This window comes from Lactuca sativa, chromosome 6 (genome assembly GCF_002870075.4).
Source record: "Lactuca sativa cultivar Salinas chromosome 6, Lsat_Salinas_v11, whole genome shotgun sequence".
Taxonomy (NCBI): domain Eukaryota; kingdom Viridiplantae; phylum Streptophyta; class Magnoliopsida; order Asterales; family Asteraceae; genus Lactuca; species Lactuca sativa.
The window spans coordinates 190,403,247-190,424,795 of NC_056628.2; the positions used below are offsets into that span (position 1 = coordinate 190,403,247).

General features: G+C 33.6%; 1 pseudogene; it reads left to right on the forward strand.

Moving 5' to 3' along the window:
- Positions 1–9,547: 9,547 nt before the first annotated feature.
- On the forward strand, positions 9,548–11,583 carry LOC111879640 (geranylgeranyl transferase type-1 subunit beta-like; annotated as a pseudogene).
- The last annotated feature ends 9,966 nt before the right edge of the window (positions 11,584–21,549 follow it).

A 21,549-nucleotide genomic window follows, 5' to 3' on the forward strand; every position in this document is an offset into this window, starting at 1 on the left:
GTATGTGTCTTTGTGTGTAAGATGTTGGTATATTGTAGTGACCTGTTAGATTGGTAGATCTGGATGATTACTTGTATTGTTGGTTAGTTTTTATCTATTTGCATATGTCGACATAGTGTGGTTGGGTTAAGGCGATACTATTTTGTGTTGTATGCCAACAAACCCAGGAGCAAGCCAGTAATGGGCATTCCAGACTTATGTTGTGGGCTTGGGAGCCAGTCTTTCATGGGTTGTGGGCCGGTGAAGGGTAATCCATTCTCATGTTGTGGGCTCGGGGGCAATCCAGTCTTATGTTGTGGGTATGGGGTGCATGCATTGTATATGTATTGTTGTGTGGGGTATTATGAGGGAACTCACTAAGCTTTGCCTTACATTTGTTGATTTCAAGGTTTTCAGGTACTTCTGATAATCGAGGCTAGGTGATGGCGTGATTGCACACATCCTCCTATTGTCTTATGTTTTGAGAGAGCGTTTCTACTCTGATTTTCTATGCATTTACTTTGAAAACAATGGTGGATTATCTTATGGATTTATAAAAATGTTTTATTAAAAATGAAATTTTTTGTTATGATTTTTGGATTGTTACATAAACCTCCTGTTAGTTATTATTTTTTTGTTAATTTAGTAAGATTTATTAAAAAAATGGTTAGTTTTTGCAAGTGTATTGTTAGTTTTTTGTAAGTATGATAATGTAGTGGAAAATTAGTGGAAAACTTGGAGAGATAAAGTGGTTGTCACCTGTTTCATGCCAAGGATCAAGGGCATTGAAGTAAATCTTAAATATTTAAACTTTACTAATGAGTAAAATAACTTTTGATTAAAGTGTTTATTTGTTTGTATTATATGAATAAAACATATAAAACCTAAGAATTTTCATGGATCTTTTTTGGTTATGCATCACTCCAACAACAAAGATGGTTCAAGTGCTTTTAAAGTTATGGTAATTATGTGTTGAAGGTAATCATAGTCTTTCTTTAAACGTTTTTTTATGTGTGTGTGTGTAAATCAAGGGAATATTTTAAAGAGTTTGTTTAAACATTAGTAAGAAAATCTATGTTTTACTTGAAATGGGAAAACAACATATTATAGAGGTTGGATTCTTTGATTCTTGTAGAAAACTTAGATCATGTTGTTGTGGCTTTGAATCTTTGATCTTTGAACGCATAAGTTCTTGTGATAGACGACAAGCTCTGATGACTGAGATGATATTTTTAGACATGTCCTATGTGAATGGTCATAAGCTTCGTAGAGTGAATGCTTGTAATGAGCGGTCCTTGTAACTTGGAAGGGTAATTTTGTAAAATATTAAAGAATCTATGTAAAGTAGTGTTAGAATAGAACATGTAAAACAGTGTCAAAATAGAATTTCAAAATGAATATACTATTTTTTTAAGTGATTTTATATGGAGAATGAGGTTTAAACATAATAAAATATTATATTAAAATAGACTCATATAACAAGCAATATGAATAACTTAAATGTTTGTGATTTATCATATAACGACCATGACATCAATATTAAATTCTATTTGTGTAACTTAACATTTAATAACCATGACATCAAACATATATTTTTTTATTTCAATTTATAACAAAAGTACATGGCTTTTTGTTGCTTTTATAAGACCATGGTATGCGATCTGATGGCAAGTAAAAGAAAATTGTTTTTTTAATGTTTGCAACAAATTACATCGATAGATCTTGAAGTTTATGTTACTTTTACCCAAAAAAACTTATTTATCTTTCTTAAAAAATAATAGCATCTTACTTCTATTTCTTGCTACTAATGTAGAGAGTGCACTTTATTTTATGCCCATAATAGCAACTTAGTTATATTTCACTTGACCTTCTAAAAAATAAAACATATATCTTAAAAACAATTGTAGATTGCCCAAAACTAAAAAGTGAGAAAAAACTAGTTATTTTATGAAACTTGAAGGTTTTATTGACAAGTTGCAAACAAACCAAATAGACTGTTATTATATTATGTGTTTTAAGGTAAACAACAATAAATTCATTATTTACTTTTTCTATTTTCTAAATAGCAATATACATTGTCTTGCATTTATCTTGACTAATGACTAAGAGGTAAATAATATTTTCTATGTGGCATGTGTGATTAGCTATTTTCGGTTTTTTTCCATTTAGATTTTTTTTTCTTTTGTTAACATAGTGTATGTACATATAAAATTATTCTACGCCATTTTATATGTTTTGGCTAGACACATACCTTGGTGTCAAAGAAGAAGAATAATTTTGCATCTTATTTGTTTATTATAATATCCTATCATTACATATTCTATGATTAATATTATGTTTTTAAGAACTTTATATAGGACACTTAGAGATATTATCTGTTCAACGGACATGCATAAACCATTTGGAGTCAAGAAGATAATTCTGTTTGATAAACGAATCCTATTCGTTTTTAAAGAAGGCAATTCCATGTAGTTGTTTGTTTTCTTATGACCATTAAAAAGTCAAGAACAATCATTATCAAATATTGGATTATACTTGCATAGACCCGTCTTCACTCATGGTCAGCTATATATCGTTGTTTCTCGCGTCACACGTAAAAAAGGCTTAAAGGTACTCTTAGGTGACGAGGAAGGTCGTCCAACTAATAAAACAAAAAAATGTTGTCTATAAAGAGGTCATTCAACGATTATAGATATTCAGACATTTCATTGTTTTTTTTTTCAGACATTTTAATATTACCAATAATGTTATTTATTTTTTGTTACTTTATTATTTTTTTATTATTATGCCAACTCATTATACCTATATATGTATTTTTTTTATATGTTATCCGCGTTTTACGTGGGTCATAATCTATTTCAGTATTCATCGATAAGAATGTAACTTATCAAGAAACAAAAATAATTATAAAATATCCATATTTCATTTTTCTTTTTGTTAAAATGCAAAAAATTAATCAATTTCAACAAATACAAATCTTGTTTTACAAGTTAAACCATAAAGAACTCGATCTTGTAATTTCATGGTATTTTTTTTATTGGTAATTATGACGGATAGTTGATCTTAAAAAATGACATTTTCATCTAATTATGTCGGTATCATGTTGGTCATGCGATTTTTGAAATTTTTTTATCTATTGCTAATTGATGCTCGTCTATTCGGGACGGGGCATGCAGCCCACATACATGAAGAGAAGCATAGAGAGGGGGTTATCCTGCTTAAACTTGGGAAGTTTACTACTGAAAATTGGGAAGGGATATAAGTAGGCCGTTTGCTATTGCTATAAGGGATGCTCGCCTTTATACGGCTTGGCTTCGCTATCACTTCTATGTAGTGTAGTGGTCGACCTAAAAAGTTGTATTCCTTCCATGCCTATTATCCAGTGCTAGAAGCTTCGCTAGAAGCAAGCAAGACGAGGTCGCTCTGCTTCGTAGACAAGGCTCGTTCCGTACTTGGCTTACGAGCTTGTGTAGTACTCGCCCCTATCTCTTTCTTAAAGGGATGTGTTTTTTTTTGTGGAAACTAAGACTAATTAAGAATGCTATTGCTTTTGATAGCAGTTTTCCTAGGTTTGGAATGAATTTTGCCTCCAAATGTGTTTGCTGTTCCTCTCCTTACAGAATGCGAGCAAGCTAGCTTGCCGACTCTCCTAGTGGTTTGGCAGCAAGGAAAGGGGCATTCGGGAAGCGACTAGTCGCTTCTGGCGAAACTTCTAGAAGGCCAACCACTACATAGAGAGGTCCATATACCAGTCATGAGCGATAGTGAAGCCCAGAGAGGCGGAAGCAGTAGCTTCTAGGACGAAGCCGAGCCACTGGTGGAGTGGCCAAGGAGGCCTACTATACCGATACTGGATTAGTAACCGGTGAAATCTCCCAATCAAAATTGAAGTGAACTATTGAATAGTGTGATTAATCATACTAGGAGATACCATAGTGACTTGGCTTTGGGTTGGTTTCTCCCTGGACAATGCCACCTTAAATCGTTTTTTATTCTTCATCATTTACTCCCCTTTCTTTTAGTAGGCGCCCGTCTTCTTCATCTGGCCGCATTACATCAATATGGATCAAATAATCCATTGGGTGTACATTTAGAGATGGATAAAATTGCTTCTTACCCTTATTTTTATGTAAAGGATCTAGTAGGTTGGTTACCTTTTGCTATCTTTTCTTTCATTTTGTCCTTTCCTTTACAACTAGTAGCTAGTAGCTCCGTCGTTGATCCCTCCTCTTCCCAGCGGGTTGTGACTCGTATGTCCAACCAACAACTATCGATTCCTAACAAATCCATAGATTCTTCTACTATTGGACCAGATCATCTAGATTGTATTCTCATTTTGCGGCCTCGAGAAACTTTACTAATAAGGGAAAAGCCCTTAACTTAATTGAATTCATATTAAAATAGTATAATATAAAGCGCTATTGCCCAACCGACTTTCCGCCTCTATTTGGTTGTGCTGCTATGATGTAACGTGCAGTCGTCCCGAGGCATTTTAGGGCCCCCCATTTTCTCTCCCTTAAAGTCCTTTATGGATTTCAAGTCGGGAATAGAGTTGTGAATTATTCGGCGCTATATCACAATTCATTCATTCTCAAGTATAGTTGTTCATGAAACGTGGCATGAGACATCTGTCAGCGGAAGGTGAATTCCGAGCGAGAGGTCAAACCAATCCCATTCATCCTGGTCTAATCTGAACGGATCTTGTTAAATGAATTGATCCATTGTTCTATTCCCTACTTCTTAGTTTATTTTTTCCTACTCGGACTCACCATACTTCCTTTGACTACTCCTGAGATATAGTGGAAACATTATGTTCTGGTGGAGAGTGGGGAGTAAAAACACCAATGCAGCAGAGAACGACCACACGAATCAGAATCCTCTTTCTTGTCGGTATTTCTAATGGATCTTCTTTCTTTGGTAATATGGTAGGTAATGTTCTAGTGCTTGTTCTCCAACAAAGATTGTGTTTAATACATTGTATCAATTAGTAAGTGATTACATCCTAAGTTTTAGAAAATGATTTCATCCATTAATCTGATAATACTTTTATTGCTTGTTCAACGAGAAGTAATCTTTATCATAATCAAAAGAATGAGACATGTTCTTTGGTGCAAAATTGCAACTTGGCTGGAAAAGACGACGATAGTAATGCGAAGGGTGTTTGAAGTAGCCGATTGTGTTTTCTAAACAATTCAAATAGTTCGGTGGGATGATCTTCATAATCTCTTGTCTTCGGTTGTTCTTACAAATTCTTCGGATAAATATGTCTTTGGAGGGTTATAGAGACATTTTTTTGTAGCCACTACTCGTTCTTTCTTTGATAATGATGTTCTTATTATTGACTTTCATTCAACCGACATGATTACTTTTGGGGTAAATGACACAAAAGTCATTAACTTTTCACCTTTTCTCGGTTTTGACACCGCGTTTTTCCTGTTACTATTAAGTCACTATGTTTTCAATTTGTTGCAATTATGACCAGTTGACCAGTTTACTTCAGGTCATTCGGTTGTCACTGCTGAAGTGTGAAAAGCAAAAAAAAGTGGTGCAAAAGACACTGTTTTCATTTTTTTACGATTTTGACATAATGTTTTCGGTATTTTCCAATTTTAACACTTAGTTTTCGTTTGTCTCCAATTTGCCACATAAATGAAATAAACATATCGAGTTTCCGTCCCCATCAATGAAAATATCCGCTTATATATAGTTTTTGTGTTGGAGATCCTAGGAATAATCAAATGTTTTCCTTGTAAATCACTTATGTCACATACTCTTGATTTGCTCATTTGCTTCGATTACAACATCACAACCTCTCATACAATTTGGTTGATTTACACTTGATTAATTTTTGACCAAAACACTACTAAAAGCATTTTAGAATATATATGAATTTATTTTAGATGGTTTAAGGTTTTAAATGTCGTAATATAACTGAATACAAACTATATTTTTGGTAAATTTTCATATATTTTTTATCGTGCAAAACCAAATCCTCTTAAAAAATTAAGAGTTAAGTTTTTCTTTTACTCCAACAATCAGATTGTCTAAAAAAACATTGAGAGGCATGTAAAAGAACCAAAAAGCTTGATATTATCTAATCGATCCCTTCTAACTTAAAGTTAAATGCTTTATGCCAATTAGGCTTCAATTGTTGATGATATAACTTTCCATCTTGTCATTCGGAGTTTAAGTGATTTTGTTTATATTTGTATTTTAGGTTTTTGAATTCTCTTACCATACCATTACATTACTTAGAGCTTATACAACCATATAACACAAAAATAATGATTGTTTAACATCAAAATGAGGATTCAACTCCAACCAACCTCTAAAATGGTCTGTTTTAGAGACCTTTATATTTGACCTTCATATTTGGTGTTAAAAGGGAGCCAACACAAATAATGTTAAATTTGAAGGTTGGTTGGAAGATTCTTGGCCTCCAAAACATAAAAATGGTGATAAATGGAGGATGGTTTGAGTTGCGCTTAGGAAATAACAATGTTCTTTCAAAGTACATTGTTATAATTGATGTAAATGTTTCTAATTACTATTTCTTGCTAAAAAAACAAAAATAAGTTATCATTATTTTTTTGAAAATAAGTTTTATTTTGCAAGATAACCCTAAAATAATCATGTATTTTGAAAGTACATTATTTTAATTAGGACTAATATCATAAAAGTCCTAAGTTTTTAACGTGTAACTAGAAAAAGCCCTAACATTTTTTTATTGCTATGGTCATAACTTTCTCGCAGAATTATCACTCTAGCCCACTTAACGTGTTTCATGGTTAGCTTTGTTGTCTTTTTTGCAAAATTAGTCCTAAAATTGGGTTTAAAGTCCAAATTTGGTCCCTGTAATTTGCAAAAAATTACACCACATGGTTTTTTAACTTTTTTTTTTGTTATATATATATATATATATATATATATGTGTGTGTGTGTGTGTGTGTATACTTTTTTATTTTCATTTTTTATATATACACTTTATTTATTTTCGTTTTTTAACTTTATTTTTCAACAATTTGATTTTTTAAAACCTTTTTTACCTTTTTTTTTCTACTTTTTTCAAACTTAGTTATTTATGGTTGTTCTAATGTTTTTATTTATTTTCATTCAAGTAAATAAACTTGAATTGAGTTTAAAATATTATAATAAGTTGTTTTTATAGAGACCAACTATTATTATTTCTTTATTTCTTTCTTTTAGTCTATTATCAAACTGGAAAATATCATATTGAATTTAAACTATTAATATCACATATTGTCACAACATGCATATGTGGGCTAAGATTTCCTATTCATATACAAGATAGTTTTGTGTGTAACTAGGTTAAATGCGAACCAAACCTCAATGTTATATCAGTTTATTCATCCAGAAATTTTCTCCAGTTGAATCTTCCTTATGAAAACTCTAAACCTAATCCAATAAGCTTTATACACTCAACTTTGGGTTTTGACCTTGAATTCTCGATTCAAAGCTCTCGATGGACCAAAATTTTCTTATTGGGCCCTAATGGGCCGATAACCTCTCAACTTGGTTCTTTTGGGCCGAGAACCAATATTTGGGCCCTAGTTGGGCCGGAATTGATTATCAACACTGTTTTGGGCCATAAGAACCTTAATGGGCCTTATTGGGCCGTGAACATCGTCTTAGATCCTTATGGGCCGCAAATCACTATTGGAGCTCTTATTGGACCAAATTCTCAAATGGGCCAACCATTAGGCTGAGAACCCCCTAATGGGCCCTATTGGGCCGAAAACTCATCCATGTAGCCCTATTGAACCGAAAAACCCGTAAATGGGTCTTCATGGACCGAAAACCCTATTTGGGCAAATGAGTTCTCAGTTATCTCCCAAACCAAGCACAAACCAATTTTCTTTCTTCCTTCTCCTATTGGGCTGACCGACCATCATTTTTTAAAAAAATGGCATTAGATTATAAAGTGGCACCTCACAATTATCTTGCATGTAAACATGCACATTACACCTCATACATCTATACAATTAGGTGTTAACCATCAAGTAATGACCATTAACCTCTCTCTTCTCTCCTCCTTATCTCGGCCGAGCATCACCACCTATCACTTCACTCTCCATATCAAACTCAATCCACTCCATATTTTCTCTCAACTCTCAAAGCTTCTTCACTCCATTTCACTAAAAATCGTGAGTTTTGTGTGCCATCAAGAGAATTTTTCTACAAAGTTCCATACTTGGTAAGTTCTTGACAAACTCCTTAGTCTCATTCCATGTTACACTAAGAATTCTTCCTTATACAACTTCATTTCGTGTTCATGCTTCTTAGAACCCTATCAACACCGAAAACCTCTACAAGAAGCTAGCTAAGGCCTAAAACTTCCTTATCTTTTTTCTTCAAAACCAATCAAACCTCAAAGTGAGATTCATACCCCTTGTTTTCGTGATTTACTATCTTTTGGGGGAGAATACAAGCTAGTTTTGTGTAAAATCTTGTTATGTATGCTTGCATGTGTATGTTTTGTATGATATATGTGTTATTATGTTGTGATATTATGCTAAAAGCTCCAAAATTTCGAGATTTACCCAAACCTTGAAGTTGTTGGAATAACTTACATTATGTAACTTCTTATATTTGGTTAAAGATGTTAAGTTAGCTTGAATATTCACAATAAAACTAAAGAAATCATAAAAAGGGGCCCTATTTGTCAATAGAATAAAAATGGGATTTATTTGTCATTCTCGGTATTATTGCGCCAAAAGTGTCATTTTTGATAAAAAAAAAATGGGCTTTTGTTTGACATTCACAGTATTTCTGGGCCAAAAATGTCATTTTTCATAAAAATGGGCTTTTATTGATAATTTCGGTATTATTGGGCCAAAAGTGACATTTTTCATAAAAATAGGCTTTTATTGACATTCTCAGACGATTCGATGCCGCAAAAATGTTATAGGACGGATTTAGAAGTTATTGAAATTGTTTTATTTGGAGGATTCGATGCCGCAAAAATGTATATATTAAAGTTGGACAATGCTAAGGAATAGTGACATGATGCTAACTTGCGCTGGAATCCCTAACCAGGATACTGTTCCTCGGGTTTAATCCTCAACCATGGTAACCGCCCCCACTCAACCCACCGTCTGATCTCGATTCTTCTAGATTATCCTTCTCTCGGCTCACTCTCTACAGTCTCCAGGAACCTTAAATTCATCTCTACTGGAACCGGTGTTGGCCACTTCTTCCTTCTACTGCTTCTTTTGTCCATATAGGGTTTGAATCTTACATCCGTATGTGATGGAGGTGGTCACGGCGGTGACAACCATCCATCTTTTCCTTCTACTGCTTCTTTTGTCCATATAATATTGCAGCTGACCATCTATCGAGCAACTACAGCAGTCGCCACGTTTTTCGATGGTGATGCGGCAGGGCCTGCTCTGGTGGCCTTCATCACAGATCGAAATTGTATCAGGTTGTGCAAAAGACACCAAAAGCAACACGGGAGGGCAAATTCCGGTAGAAGTGGTGATATTTGACGTCTTTAGCGGTTGTCCTTACGGAGATCTGCCCAAGCTATGAAAAATTGTCGAGCAAGATGTCGAAGAAGGCGTCAGTGGTGCTGCTGTTGCTGACGACGAGGGTAGTGGGTTGGAGCGCCGATGGTGATGCGCCTTTGCAATTATCAACACTAAACCTTCTTAGTTTCTTCCATAAATCAATTTTGAAGGTAAAAACAACTCCTCAGTCCCGAACATGGCGAAACGAACCCTACCCCCATTTTTTCTTCCTCCGACGAAGTCTGAAATGACAAACACGCTTCAATGAAATTTTAAACTGGGTATGATGTAGAAACCATGTTTGATGGAAAGAAACTACGGGTTGAACATTAGCCTATGGAGGTAACTCAAACCTCCTATACTGATTAGATTTCTGTTTAATTTTCATATGAAAATCACAGTTGTTTGGATTCCTTGCTTCTTTGTCGACTTGATTGTGTGATTACGTACTACCAGTTCAACGTTGACTGATTGAAGATCTGGAATCAGTCCAGGTAAAGCTCAGTAAAACCTCAATTGAATTATGCCCACCAGCTATTTGTTAAGATGCCAAATAGAGATTTTAGACCTGTTACATTATTATTTCTTTACTTTAATTTTTTCGTGTATATTAACTGATTAGAAGGGTTTTTGGTCATTTTTTTTAACTGCGGGGGTCGGATGCGAAAAGAGGTATAAAGAAGCTGATGACGATAATTAATACACATATGTGGGATTACTGATTTGCAGGGGAATTGACTCTACAAACATATTAATATGATATTTTACAATGATTATTTAGGTCGATAAAGAAGCTGTTATCAATTCGGTTTTGTCGTTACAAGCTCATCCTAAGAATGAAGCCGAACTAAACAACAGTATGAATTATGGATTTTCCACATTAAAACTGCACAATGTTCCTCCTCTCTTTCATCTCTATAATGTAGATGTCACTAAACCTATTCGTGGGTTGTTTATTGCAGGATAATTCTATGGATTTCATGGTTCTAGAAGTTCTCAGTTTCATTCTCTTGATAAAAGAGGTATAAAGTCACGTTATCACTATGTATTCTATTCAAGAATTCACCTGTTAAAGAACTATCGAGTTTTCATTCTGTTTTTTGTTTTTTTAATACTTTGGCTATATTTTTCTTATTCTGGTATATGTATACAGGCTTCAATTCCCAATAACAGTTATTTGGCAAGCACATACTCTGCATTAGCCATACTGAAGACAGTTGGCTATGACTTTTAAGGTTTGTTGTGTTGGTAAGCCCCCTTGCTTCTTTCTGCTACGTTGATAATCTTATTCCTTTCTGGATTGATATTTCATTATAACCCACTTTGAATTCTTAGCTGTTATTTCATCTATGTTGGATGATTGGAGTGGAATGGATAAAGAGAAAGCCAAGAATTATATATTGAGTTGTCAGGCATATATGTTCACCTTCTATTTATGATTTTAAACTTTATAAATAAATGCATATGACTTATAACTTTATTTTTTTGAAATGAATTTTTTATTAATCATAAATACCATTCTTACTTCTAGACTCACAGGTGGTGCAACTTACTGTGCTGTTGCATCTGTTCGGTTAATGGGATTCATTGGACACAACTTAATTTCTCAATCCACATCCTCTTGCATCTTAGATCTTCCATTGCTTCTAGATTGGTGCTTACAGGTACCACCATACTTTCCATTCCAAGGGAAAATCAGTCATTTTAGCTTAAATCATCTTTCTCATGTTCCAGAGGCAACCACTTAATGGAGGGTTTCAAGGAAGACCTAATAAAACCAGAGACACGTGTTACGCTTTTTTGTGAGTTCACTTCACTTTAAGTTTAGAATTCAAATTTGTTATCTAAGTTCTTTTTGGGTTCAATGTTTGGATTGGTGGAGTTCTAACGATATTAGGCGCTAACAAGTTTATTGACGAAAAAACCCTTTGTGAATTTTTGCTGACATGTCAATCCAAGGTGCGAAAAAGTCAATGTACACAAATAAAAGAAAGTAGGTTGCAATTTCTTGCATTTAGTCCTTTTGTTTTGTTTTGTTTGGCAGTATGGTGGACTCAACAAGTTTCCTAGATAATTTGGTGGATTCAGCAAGTTTCCTGGACAATTTCCTGATATTTACCATTCAATGTAATGGTCTCTAATTAACATCACAATTAGTAATTCAGCTTTAAAATCTTAAAATAGATGCTTTATAAATCGTTGTTTTTAGTTAATGGAGAGTTTTATGGTTGTTAATGCAGATGGTGTTGGATTAGTTTCTAAGTCCATAACTAATTTGGTATGTACTTGACCCGATGGTGCATGGTCCTTTTGGGTTGCCTTCACCAAAGCAACTTGATAGGATGAATAATGGAGAGAAAAGATTAAATATGATTTATTAATATATTATGAGAATAATATATTAAAGGAGAAATCATATTGTTTAATTAATATTAGTCAAGAATTAATAAGAATTAAGTTTGTGACTAAAAGAGATTAATTATACTTAAGGGACTAGAACTGTCAATTGTATGATAGTTGAATATTGAGCTAATGGACTCCATATTAAAGGAGTGGACGAATTCTATGGGGAAACCCATTAGAAATCGTCCAGAGGCCTTTAAGGAAGGAGCCAATGGGTTGCTTAGGGCTTAAGCATCCAAATTATGGTTTCCTTGTTAGATAACCCTAATAGCCTCACTATTTAAGGAACCCTTATGCCCAAAAACGTGGACAAGACTTCTTCTAGGGTTTCCACATGTTTTGGGCAGCCTCCTTCTCCTCTCCTCTTCATTCTCTTGCTCTTGGTGTTTGTGAACCATTAGAGGAGTGACATTTGTGACTCTAAGCTTTCTCAAGTCAATACAAGAAGGATTTGAGATTGTTATTACTACATAACAATCAAGGTATGATCTAAACCCTAATTATATGTTATATTGATTATCATATGCTAGATCTAGGGTTTATAGTCTTGGATAACTTGCATGTACAATAGAGAAACCTAGATCCAAGCATTAGGGTTTGTATGACTACATAGGATGTTCTTATGGCCAAAACCCATCAGTGGTATCAGAGCCTTGATTGGTTTCTATTGTATTTATGCCTTGTATGTTTATTCAAGTTGAAAATTTTGATTTTTGTGGATCTGTCTGATGGACTCGGCGAGTCCATTGGGGTACTCGGCGAGTCCAAGCGTAAGAAAAAGAGCAAATATCAGGATTTCTTGCTGTTTATCTTTGAGATACTTGCCTTTATCATATTAGATCAATATAAATCCGATTTTATGATATATATGAGTATAATCTTGATCTAATTGAAGATATTTATCAATTAATAAAATATTTATTTCCTTATGTGATAATTGATTAATTATTTTGATTAAATTGGTAAATTGTTTTGCAAGAAATTATTAAATAAATCAAATATGGATAATTATGTGATTAAATGTTAATTTAGATTATTTGTTATTTGATCTCCTAATGTTTTGAAATGTTTCAAATCTTGCCCTCAAGTTTTGGAATTTAAAAGTTGATTAAAAGTTTAATTTAGGAATGTTAAATTCTAAAACCCTAGTATTGTTTTGAAAAAGTTCAAATCACACCCTTATGGTTTTATTAATTAATTAAGGTGTATAATTAAAGGAGGTTTAATAAATCCATAAAGTTTTGGTTTACAATTTAATTGAATTAAAAGTATAATTGTTAAATTTGACCACCTAGTATTTTAAAAGTGTAAAATACACCCTATACTATATATAACATTAAAAGTCTAACATTATATATATATATATATATATATATATATATATATATATATATATATGTATGAGTAAAAGTCAGTCTTACCGTTAGTAGGCCTCATTCACGAAGCTAGTCTATAAGGGGTGTTTAAGGAAATTGCCTATAAAATGGCAATTGAATGGGTATCCACTCTTACCCACCGCACTCTTGACTAGTGGAGGGTCATTAGCCGAACGGGTAGGATAGGACAGAAACCTTCCATTATAAGTATAATGAAGTACAAAAGTAACTAAATGTTTTACAAATTCCCAATCTTAGTTACTTAGGCAAAAGTGAATTGATGCAATTCCATGAAATTACACTTTGTGCCCTTGCGAAGACGTTAGTGGAGCGTGTGTGGTTTACCGGCACACTAAATGGTTCTAAGCAAAGGTAGCAAAGGGTTGTTTTTCATAGTTCGGTGGAGCGTGTGTGGTTTACCGGCACATCAAATAGGTGACTGTAACATGTGAGGGCACCATGTAAGTTTGCATGGTTACTCACACCCGCTTTGTGATCCTCGGCATCCCAGTCACAAACAAGAGGGGCATATCGAGATTTAAACATGCCATTGAAATGTTCAATGAATCTTAAAGGATCTAGGAGTTTTCATATCTTTAAAACTTAAATTTCTTTTTCGTTTTTCATGGTGGAAATTAGTGAATCGTCATTCACTTACCTTCAAATATTCTGCAACTAGATTACGACATCCCTTTTCTAGGTTGTAGAATATTGTGTTGAGTCCTAGCCTTAGTATCTCATTTGGGTGATTTACTAAGGACTCAATCAATCAATTAACTTGAATTCGCTTTCTCCCGTTTTGTAGATGTCAAAGTACGACACCTATGGTCTTCCCAAATCCCGTGGAACAAGCATTCCACATGAAGATGATATTCCACGATTCGATCGAGGAACAAGAGATCATACTTCTCTTCCTCCAATTATTCTCCCTAACCCACAAGGTCGAAGGCTTGAAAAGTTCAAGCTCACTCAAGCCCTTTTGGCAAGTAAACATAAAGAAGGAAAGTCGGTGTGTGCACACATCCTAGGGATGAAGTCACACATTGATAGGTTAAGAATGTTGGGATCCGTTGTCTGTGAGGAGATGGCTGTTGACTGGGTTCTTCAGTCACTTCCTAACTCATATATTGAGTTCGTAAGAGAGTACTATATGATGAACTGCGATGTGACCCTATATGCTATGGTTTGGCGCAATAGAAAAGCAAAGTTGATTGGTGAATCTGCCTTCAAGACCTCTGTGGATATAGACAATGGCAATGAAAGACATTCTATGATCAAAAATTTTGATCATAAGAGAAAGGCAATGTCTGAAGTAGTTCCATGTTCTGTTCCAAGAGAGTCAATTTGCTTTTATTGCCAAGAGAAGGGGCATTGGAGACGAAGCTGTCCTATTTACCTAAGAGATCTAAGAGATGGGAGAGTCAAAACGTATGACTCTACTTTAGATAAAATCCATTGACTAACTCTTTTAAGCTCCTATTCTAGATTCTTAATACATAATGTGATAAGATTACAATTGATGTTTTGTAGGATCGAAGAAAAGATAGGAAGCTTAAGGGAAGAAGTGAGCAGAATCTAACCGTGAAGAAATGGATTTCGATCGCATTACTTGAAGATTAGATTCTTGATCTATTACTTAGAGTTAAAATTAGATTGCTAAGAAATATGTTTTAGCATAGTTTTTCAATAGATTGCATTGTAAGGACAAATTTTTCCGCAATAAAATAAATTTTGATTTTATATTATTTATTTATCCTTGCAATGGCGTATATGGAAAAATTGAAGTTTGAATGTTTCTAATATTAGCAATAATGGATTTGATTCTTAATTATGGAAATGTCGAGAATTTACCAAATAGGGAGAGTTTCTCTTCGCCCAAGTTTCAATTGGACATAAACTTGGAATCATGCAACTTGGTTGCACGATGAATGAAAAATTCCATATTTGGAAATTAGACTAATTCATTGACAAAGTGTCAAGTGAAGGACTAGGAAATCGAGTACACAAAGTTGCGTGTTGATCAAGTCCACCATAAGAGTAACAAGATATTCGTCATGATTTACTAAAGGTTTAGTAAATATGATTATACTTATAAGATTAAGTGTAATTCTGAATTGATTGAAAAAGTTTAAATCAATAGCAGAACGAATAAGACGAATCAAGTAGGCAGAAAGATAAAAGTTTCTCTATTCTAAGAAGAAATGAGAGTACCTTTTATGCTTTATGATAAGTCTTAATGATTAAGAACCATATCTCAATTGATCCTCTAAGTGAGTCTTAGTACAATTGCATGTCTAAGAAAAGGAATCAAGAATTGAAGAAATGGTTAAATCAAAAAGTCAATCATACTTCGTTCCAAAACAAGTCTTAGAGTTAAGATTGTGAAATTGAGTGATAAGTATTAAGAAGGTTTATAATATTCATCAAATGTGGAAAGTTGTGATGTCTTGGATAAGACAAAGACCAACTAGGACCAATTTATGAAGTGTTTTGATAAAAAAAACTACACTAACTCTTGAATATTTGTTTGTCAAGAAATGTTTATTGACAAGAGAATCTTATATGTCAAGGAGTCAGTGGGAGTCTTAATGGTCTTGAAAGGTTTCAAGAACAAATCAAAATAAACCTTATCGATCATCACTAGCACACGAGTTGAGGTTTACAACCTATCATGTTGACACTATTTTGTTTCTGTGTCATTCCAATTGAGTTAATTATGCATGTGAGTTCTATGAGTTCGCATAAAGGGCAAGAACCTTGATCAATGGAAAGTACATTGATAGGAAGGGGTGAGTTGCTTAACTACTTGGAAGACATGGTGGGCAGCTGTGTTACCATAAGGCAAGAAGTCAAGATTAAGAAAGTTCGGTCCATATGAGTTTGAATTTGTCGTAAACTTTGGTTTTGACAAATTCACATGGATAGGAACACATACACCATTAAAATCTAAATGTCATAAGATTCCCTCCTTCATGAAAATGACTGTGAGGAAATGCTTTCACTAAGAGAGATTTTAAAAAGATAGTGACTGTGAAAATTGGATTCTCAAATTCGATTATGGTTACGGTATCCCTTTCCATGATTCGAATTGTGAGATTTGGAAATTAGTCTGAATTGTTTAGACACACATATGAGCTATCTAAGGGAAAGGTGTATAAGCTTAGATAAAGGATTATCAAAGCGTTAGGTATTAGAAACATGAACTTAAGAAATTCAATAAGTATTGTTTTTCTAGAAGATAAGCTGGTTTCTGAATACATGTCAAAGCTAGTAGGAGCATAAGTGTTATGTTTATAATAATCATCTTGATAGTGGGAGCATAAATGTTATGATTGTATGATTATTAAGGCAAGTATTGCAAGTTAGCAATATTAATTATAGAAAAACAAGAGTTACACCTTGCAAAGTCGTAAGGGTTGTAAAGTTGTTTTGCTATAATTAAGGGAGAGAATATTATGCTTCATTTCAAATTTAAAGGCTTAGGTTGTGGAATGTTAATAAATATTAGTCAAGGATACATAGTTTGTTCTCAAATTTCGATTATGATTACAACATTCCTCTTCATAATTTGAATTTTGAGAACGCAGCACATAAAATATTATGGCAGAAGATTGATAAAGTATCAAATCTTTATGTAAGACATTATGCATCATGTCCCATACGCTTTGGGTATAGGATCGATTACAAATGCTATAATATTTGACCATTCTAAAATTTTCCAAATATCTAGCGCATTTAGAGGGAAAAAGGACAAGAATCGGTTTTGACTAAAATAATTAAACAGCTGTCAAAGGACAATCCAAAGTTCGCCGAGGATTGGTCGCTTGTGAGTAGTTGGAAGTATAGTATTGGATGGACTATATCGACATTATTATAGATAAGATTCTATTGAGAATAAGTTGTCATATGGCGAGTATGGAAAGGTTTCCATATTGGGAGTTGGATATTGAAAGTCTGTGTCTAGATTAGAAATTTTATGCAAAAGGATGTTCAAAGGAATGTACTTTGAGTGAGAGACATCACATCTATGGAATTGTATTGTAACAATAGAGGAATTTGTAATTTCATTGGCAATAGTCATTGTGACTTTTGTGCTATGACATTACGAAAGGATCATTGCATAACATTTTAGAATCTAACATATTCTATAAGTAGCAAGAATTTGATGCTCTTTCACTTATAAGGATTAGGAGTTGTGAAATGAGTATAATTGGAAATGTGTTCATTTGATCTATTTCACAAAATAAGAACCATAGGTAAACATTGTGTGCATGCTATGAGCATGGGACAAGTGTTGTAATAATTCAAGTAAGAAGTTGATTACCCGAAACAACAAATAATGAGTAATCGATATGGTGATAAATAAAAGGTGTTTTATTTATACTCAAAGGTTTAAGGCCATATGGGATTAGTATTATTCTTGTGTTTCACTTTGCATGTTTTGACTTCCTGAATAATTTAATCGGTTGAGAACAGTCAAATTATTCGAACGAGCCACAGTCGTTCATATGTTGGAAGTAGGTATGAATGAAGACTGTCGTGAATTAGTGTGTGGATTGTCTAAAGAGTATTAGACATAAGCAAATGTTTGCTGCAACGTTCATGAGTGCTTATGAATATGATTTAAGCATTGGATTAAACTCACGCTTACTTGGATCACTCCATGAATTGTATCACGAGTGATTGGTGAGACGATAACATCTTATATTCTTGAAACCGAGATGTGTGAGTTGTATCTTGCAAATCGGTTGCACATTGATAATATGTAAACGCACCGGTAACTTGGTGTCATAAAACATATTGTTGTGTGTGATTCGGTGAGTGAGTGCAAGCGAGCATTGTATCAAAGTTTATCCATTCATTTTATCCAAAGTAGGATAAAAGCGATATCCTTGGGCCCCTCGATGATTTAGTGATGACAAACATAGATGCTCGGCTGGGCTAGGACTAATTTGATTTGTTCAATTAGTCAGTCGTCATAAATCGGAAGTCAAGAAATAGTACAAAAAGAATGATTAGAAATCATGTCTTATATGATATCTGGAATGGAGGAATATATGATCCCTTATCTAAAGGACATGCGTATCTGATAGGATCAGAGTTGACAGCGGCTTTGGAAAGCTACGATTGCAGATCAGGATCTGAATTCATACGCATAATAGTTATTAGACTTATCCAAGTGGAAGACTGTTGGATTAGTGTCTAAGTCCATAACTAATTTGGTATGTACTTGACCCGATGGTGCATGGTCCTTTTGGGTTGCCTTCACCAAAGCAACTTGATAGGATGAATAATGGAGAGAAAGGATTAAATATGATTTATTAATATTTTATGAGAATAATATATTAAAGGAGAAATCATATTGTTTAATTAATATTAGTCAAGAATTAATAAGAATTAAGTTTGTGACTAAAAGAGATTAATTAAACTTAAGGGACTAGAACTGTCAATTGTATGATAGTTGAATATTGAGCTAATGGACTCCATATTAAAGGAGTGGACGAATTCTATGGGGAAACCCATTAGAAATCGTCCAGAGGCCTTTAAGGAAGGAGCCCATGGGTTGGTTAGGGCTTAAGCATCCAAATTAGGGTTTCCTTGTTAGATAACCCTAATAGCCTCACTATTTAAGGAACCCTTATGCCCAAAAACGTGGACAAGACTTCTTCTAGGGTTTCCACATGTTTTGGGCAGCCTCCTTCTCTTCTCCTCTTCATCCTCTTGCTCTTGGTGCTTGTGAACCATTAGAGGAGTGACATTTGTGACTCTAAGCTTTCTAAAGTCAATACAAGAAGGATTTGAGATTGTTATTACTATATAACAATCAAGGTATGATCTAAACCCTAATTATATGTTATATTGATTATCATATGCTAGATCTAGGGTTTATAGTCTTGGATAACTTGCATGTACAATAGAGAAACCTTGATCCAAGCATTAGGGTTTGTATGAGCACATAGGATGTTCTTATGGCCAAAACCCATCAGATGGATCCTAAGTTCTTGAGGAACCAGAGGTATGCAAGGAAGCACAACAAGCAGGGTGGTGAATCTGTTGTTGAAGAATGAGGAGTAGATGTTTTATGATCAACTTTTTTTTTTTGGTTTACTGGATTTTGTTCTTTGTGAGGACTCTATGATTATGACTAATAATGACTACATGTAGGAGAGCTTACAACAATAATCCAGGATAGGTTTTTATCCAGAATCAAGAAACAACGTAACACTTCTCATATCATCAATGACCGTAGACCAAAATAGCTCTCATATTGGCGGAGGAACTGATTATAGTTAACATGGTTCATTTTAATATGTACAAATTGAGGTTTGAATCTTTTGATGTCTGTTATTACTGTTATTTAATGTCTTCTTTAATCGTGTTTAAGGTTTATATACGGGAAAGCAAATGTCAAGTAGGTTGGTAGATTGGGTCATCCAAGTGTTGATTGTTGAAACTCTACCTACGAATGATTGGTGCCACTTACAACACAGGTTTCAGATCATCAAGGTCAATTTTAATGTTTTTTGTGTTTGACCATGCATAATGATGTTATTTTGAGTCACTGGGCAACTTGCATCGAATAGAAACATAGTTTATACCTTATCGATCAATATTACAACTTGCTTTTCATAGCTTTCTTCTCTTTCCAGTTTAAAAGTGTCCACACGTGTGATGTTATCTACAGTCTCGACAGAAACCTCTGCTTCTGATGCTACATTTTTTTTTTGTTGATAAGGGTAATTTTGGAATTATCAACAACATTTGTAATAGGTTAGGTTACCCACACTCTCAAAAGATTGTGCATAAAGATGTGAAGACTTAAAACATGCTTTTGGACAACTCAAGAACTATTAAACTGTTGATTTCATACTTTTTCTACTATTATGATTTATTGTTGCATCTCTACTCATCTGATTGATAGCGAATTACACAGAATAGCAATGTACTTTATTATGGAAACTAATGAATAGTAAATTTAATAGTATTAAAATTTTGGACTAAACTTGAAATTTTGAGTAAGCATAGAGACCAAACATGTATTATACTCTCTTATTAATGTCATTTTGGGTAATTTATTTCTTGGAATTGTCCATCTACCCTTAAAGACTACTTTTTGGACTTCTATTTATGTTTTTTGTGGAACCCTAATATTTGTTTTTGGTGTTTTATATCTTAAAAATGTAATTTCCATAAATTTGTTTCTGGAATTGTTTCTTATTTGCATATATGTTGACGCAGGAACATTGACGAACAACTATGATCATATGCTAGAGGTTGCCATCGAATCACTTATTTAATCTTACCTTGAAGAACAATGAAAACGAAGAGTCGTTGCAGCATGCAAATGAACAAAAGCAAAAATGGATGAAGTTGAAAATGACATCTATTAAGTATTCTGAATTAGCTAAAATTAAATGGGTCAGAATATCATCCATTCATTAGTTTTTTTATCAATACATTATATTTCTCCAATGTAATACTTTTGGGATTCATAATTGATATCAAAATCTTTTTCACCTATTTATATATTGTCCGACATGGACATAATTCAGAATGTTTTGTTCTATTTTATTACGCCCTTACATAAATGAGCGAATTGTAGAAAATAGCAACATACTTTACGATGGATGCCAATTAAGGCAATGAACTATAGTTGAAGACAAGAGCGATGAAATGGACATGAAACCCAAAATGACCGAAGTTGCCTAAATCCATCCCCCGCAACGCGGGGCTCCCCATCTAGTTATAATGGAAATTTGGTGTTTTAATTAAATAAAATTTATGATATCTGACTAAGTTCAAATACAAATATTTTGTTAGCAATGGGTACATACTAATTAAAAGATGCATTTGATACCCATTTAACAAAATGTCATTATTCTTTTGTGATAACATTATGATCTTGACAACTCATAAGGTTCTACTAATAATTTCTTAGGTCATTTTCTCCACACCTAAAAGATGCCCATTTTGTATATTTTCTCCTTACATGTCAACTCCTTTCTTGCTTTGAACCTTCGAGATATCTCTTTAATAAGTTGGATTACTTTGTTTAATAATTTTTTCGTGTCAATGGGATTTTGACTATCTATCAATGAAAATTTTAGAATTTTCTCGAGTGACTATTCAAGTTTTAAGACGATGTCATGATATGAGTTAAAAGTTAAAACTAAAGATACACAATTCCATATGCATGATTCGATTGCTAAACACAAAAATAATGTTATTTTCGAGTATTTTACATGTTAATACGGTTGACT